The sequence below is a fragment of the Diplotaxodon limnothrissa genome, linkage group LG1 (genome assembly GCF_057381915.1).
Source record: "Diplotaxodon limnothrissa isolate DT_005_m linkage group LG1, D_limnothrissa_male_GT1.1, whole genome shotgun sequence".
Lineage (NCBI taxonomy): Eukaryota > Metazoa > Chordata > Actinopteri > Cichliformes > Cichlidae > Diplotaxodon > Diplotaxodon limnothrissa.
The window spans coordinates 38,443,644-38,449,167 of record NC_140596.1 but is presented as its reverse complement, the minus strand read 5'-3'; positions in this window follow the sequence as shown (position 1 = coordinate 38,449,167).

The window sequence follows — 5,524 nt, the reverse complement described above, 5'->3', positions numbered from 1 at the left end:
TCCGCGTCTTCTATTGTCCGACCTGGAAACTCAAACAGTTCTTTGGTTCCGGACCGGAGACAAGGCTCCCTCTCTCTGTCTCTTTCTTTCGCTCTCTCTCTCTCTCTCTCTCTCTCTCTCTCTCTCCCCCTCTCTCTCCCCCTCTCTCTCTCTGGAATCTAATGTCCAATAATTATATTTATAAGCAATTTTTTTTAGTTATTGTCACACTTTTACTTTATATTTCAGTTTTTATATATTTATAAAAGTATTAAAATTATCTACTACATATGTTTATATGTGTTATATATTGTACATATTATATATTTTTTGTTTCTTTTTTGCGCTATTTTGAGCCAGGAAATAGTTATTTTTTTCTGCACTGTTTAGTGTATAGACTGGATGGCAATGAAGTCTATCTATCAATACAGTAATTTCTAATGGTAAAAATAAAAATAAAAAGAGTAAAATTAGTCTTTAATTGCATGCACATAAAAATACATATCTATACCTCAAAAACGTAACGTTTGTGACATTTTACTAACTATTTTTATATTTCTATGTTAGCTGTATAAATTCAGTCCTATTTGTCAGACAGACTAGGCAAAAACTGCTGATCATAGAGGGGTGGAAGGCATGATGAGAATCCATATTTTGTGCTTATCTGGATAATTTTGGGGGGCATTTGCAGAGGAGTATCCTTTACTTTAGATTTTTAATAATAAAGGCCTTGAGATGAGGCATTGTTTGTCTGATTGAGTGCTGCCCTTAACTGTCAGATTAAGGTTTTTGTTTGTTTTTGTTTTTAAGAAAGAAAAAGAAAAGAAATAAATAATATTGCATAAAAGCACACAGGCAAACATTTCCAAACCATTCCCATAAAGCAGTATGCACCATCTGCACAAAAGTATGAACACGATGAATCATTTATTTTTCAGACTAACCTGAATTTCAAAAAGAACTAATCTACACAAATAAATAATCTACGCGAATAATAACATTTAATAATCCTAGATAAAGAAGTCTCATTCATGACGTCCACACAAAGTATACTAGTCGTCTACAGGTAATCCCCCAGGTTATACTAAGGGGTGACGTTTTGGATTCCTCATGGTAAAAAAAAAAAAGAAAAGAAAAAAGGTCACAGCTGCAACTCAGAGCTGGCAGCAGCACTACACCATCTAGTGGTCATTCATATATATAGCTTGGGAGGTAGACAGTCTGCATCACACGTTTTTCAGTTTAACTTACGCCACCATAGTTTCCCCAGTAGATGGATAAACTGCAAGTGGAGAGTGGATGAGGTTTGAAAAGAGAAGGAGGAAGAAGTCTTTTTAGTAAATGTAGCAGATTTGTAGCGATGTAGAACAGAACTATGGGATGTATGCACATTTCAAGATATCTTAGAATCAACATTAGCTATATGTGCAAAACTTTCATCATGAATTAATTGTGATTAACCACAACTAAGGCCTCCACCAAAGAACTCCAAGGCTCATCTCATTTGCCAAAAGAAAAAATATGAACATGCTCAAAAACCTTCCAGAAATTCCAACGTGAAAGACTCACTGCCAGTCATCACAAACGCTTGATTGCAGGTCTTGGTGTCAAGGTTGACACAACCAGTTATTAAATTTAAGAGAAAATTACTTTTTCACACATGGCTTTCCCTTAATAAATGAAATGATCATTTAAAAACTGCATTTTGTATTTACTCAGGTTACTTTTGTCTCACGTTAAAACTGTTCTTATGATCTGAAACATGTAAATATGTCACAAATGTGCAAAAAAAACCAAAAAACAAATACTTTTTCAAGGCAGCGCATATGCATCCGATTTATTTCAGCTCAGAGTCTCCACGCTGCTGGGTGGTGCACCTTTCTCACAGATGTCTGTTCGCTCGCTACCTGCCAGTTTGATCCCCCCTTTGAGTGCTCAGGAAGAACAGAAAGCACCATATATGTGAGAAGCAGTCCAATGGAAAGATCGATGGTTTTGCATGAAGCTGTTTGGTGCTGAATGAAATGATGTCAGATCTGCTATTACAGTTCATAATTTGAACTCCGACAAGCAAATCAGTATTTCTTATTGGCTGCAATCATAGTAACAGCTTGCTAAAAATAACAATTACAAACATTTTACCATTTCATTTTTTGCTAATATAGAAGTGCAAAACATGTTTAGAGCAGAGATGATTCATCTCAAGGGCGGCGATGTTTCTGTTGCTGGACACTGTTGAAAGAACCTTATTCAGAGACAAGGCAGCACTCACCACATGCATCCCACCCTGTTGGGTAAATACAAATTCACCATAATGTTATTATTCCCATGAGTCAGCTCTGTGTTATTTACCACAGAAACACTGAGCTCACTGTGACATCAAAAAGGTGAAAGACCTGTTTGTTGACTCTACCTGGCATGTTTGGGTGGTGACCTCCTGGATTGACACAAGGCTGACTGAATGAAGAAAAAAATTAACAAAATTAACAAAAACATTAGTAAATGAAACGTTTATTAAGGTTTTATAAATATAGGACAGTCTGGGCAGTGAGCACAACATAATTTTACATATTTACCATGTGGAAAAACTGAGATGTGCTGTTGAAATTTCATTGCTTTGTCATATATTAAGATATTTCAGTGATCATGTGTAGCTAAATGTTTTTACACTGACACAGGGGGATTTTCACTGGTCTGTACCTCACCCTCGACATCCCTCATCTACAGCATCACACATGCAAATTTAAGACTGACAGAGTCATAAGAGAAACACCAACCCATTACAGGAGGTAACAACCAAAGGGTTTATTTAACACTGAGCAGAGTCACTACACACACTAAGACACTGAGTTGGTGGGTGTATTCCATAATGAGGCAAATGTGTGTTTATTTTCATTGTTACGTGTCAGGGATTCATATCCCGGAGCACTCTGCTGCTCGGTGCTCAAACACATGCTTGGGTTGACGCTCTCATTTTCACAGGCACATGTGAAGCACACGGTTAGTTTTCCTTGATAGAGAAATGTCACTAAAAGACTAAAAACATCTGAGTTCCTCTCTCAGTAGCTGAATATTTGTACAGACTCAAAGTTACCCTGTTCCCTTAAATGATCATAAGATGAAATTTATATATACATGCATGTGAAAATATGATTTACTGCAAATATACTCTTGATCGTGGCTCAAGAGCTGGCAGTTCATCTTGTAATTGGAAGGTTGCCGGTTCGAGCCCCGACTCCGACAGTCTCGGTCGTTGTGTCCTTGGGCAAGACACTTCATCCGTTGCCTACTGGTGGTGGTCAGAGGTCAGTGGTCAGTGTCCGGCAGCCTCGCCTCTGTCAGTGCTCCCCAGGGTGGCTGTGGCTACAATGTAGCTGCCATCACCAGTGTGTGAATGTGTGGATGACTGGATGTGTAAAGCGCTTTGGGGTCCTTAGGGACTAGTAAAGCGCTATATAAATACAGGCCATTTACCATTTATTGTATTTACAGCAGACAGAAGTGTGTGTGTGTTTGTGTGTGTGTGTGTGTGTATTCCTGAGTCAATATACAACAATAACACAGTACATGTGAGGAAGCATTCTTTATAGTTTTTTCGTCTTTTTTAATCAAACCAACAACACTGTCATATAGACAACAATAGAAACTATAGAATAGATGCATTTTATTCAGTAAAAAAGATTCTATGTCAGAAACATCCACAGCTTTGAAGGTGGACTCTTGCTCTTTGGTTTATGCTTTTTAAAGAGGCACAGCCTCCATGTACAGCATCAGTGACATAAAACAAGTGTACGAATGAATGCAGTCAAAGTTGGGAAATAAAGAAACTGTAACGTCTGCAGCAAAGAGCCCCTGTGGTCCCATAAGGTGACATTTTTCTACAGTGTGTGCCAGTTTATCTGTGACAACAGAAACATCTGTGACGAGTTATTCATCTGTGTGTTTGAACTTCAGCAGACTGTCCACGTCTGCATGACTAAAAGCTTTGACTCGCTGACATGGGTGCATTACTGTAATGCATAGGCGTACCTAATAAAGTGGCTGCTGAACGTATTTAGTATGATGAGAGAACTGTGCCAGAATGATCGAGAAACACCAAACACATAATGAAGTCTCTCGCACAGATGAAGACCTTCTCTGCAGACATGACTCGTCCACACAAATAAATCCTGTGTTTGCAGAGAAACATGGCAGCTGACGGGCTCCGTGCATTTCTTCTGACGTTACAGACATGAAACAGGAAACAGGCTCATTGTTGTAGCTCCGCTGAGAAGCTACGCACTGCACAGCTCGTGGCGGATGATTAATGCCTGAACATAGAAGAGAACGCTAAAACCAGCCAGCGTGACAAACTGACTGCTTTAGGCATAACATAATTAAGAAATAAAGCTTGAGCTGAGCAGAAGCTCGTGTGTGCTGCTAATGCTGCTGTTGTCTTGGACAATAGTTACTGGCTCAGTAAAAAGGCATATTGGACCGTTGGCTGTTTGCTTTTTGTTCACTAGTGTGTGAATGTGTGCGTGAATGGGTGGATGACTGGATATGTAAAGCGCTTTGGGGTCCTTGGGGACTAGTAAAGCGCTATATAAATACAGGCCATTTACCACTATAAATTCTTCCTTCTTGTCTTTTTTTCATTTGTCTCATCCACTGGATTTAGCTCAGCCATGCTTCATGTCCATAAGGCCTCTCTGGGCACACAGAATTTTGAGATTTCATACAATGTCAATAATACACAAGTGCTGAGTTTTTCTTTACTGAATCTTCTTTCTATGCAGTAAGCAAATATAATATTCATATTAAATAATATAGATTTTTGGCTAGTTCTTGCATAACATGGATCGCCACAGTAGTTGAATGAACCTCTCAGCTGTATACCAACAATAAAATCACAGATAAATTCACAATATTACTGATTTATTTAATGAGAACTAGTGAGAACCATTGTGACTTTATGTCCTCAGTTTGTTACAAAGTCTGTTCACGTGACACTCGGAAAAACAACCCCGGGTCTAAATTAAACCACCTAACAGGTGTGATAGCACAGTCCTCTCAGTTCTAGTTAAACTTGGATCATTTCTGCCCAAACATAACCCAAAAGTCCAAATGACTGAACTCATATATCTTCATGTATGCGGCCTGTTAGGGATCTCTCAGCTTTAGAGCTGTCTTACATGCTCATGCCTTTTAATTGTAACTGCACTAGTTACACTACTGTGTAAATCTTCAACTGAACCTCAGCTGAATTTGAAAAAGAAGGAATAACCTTGAACCTGCAGAAGTATCTCCGGCGTACCACATACACCCACACGCATGACTTTTTGGTGCCTGACTTCATGAATCATGTTAACATGATTCCTGCACCAGCGTCCGTCTCTATGATAACATCTACAGCAGAACGTACCATCTGTGAATCAAAGTGTGCCAGCAATACTAAACAAAAATATATTACAAGACACACAATAACCATTAACAACCAGAACAATAAAGTAAGGACAGGAGCCACAGAAAAAAAAAATCACATTACCACGGTGTAGCCACTCCC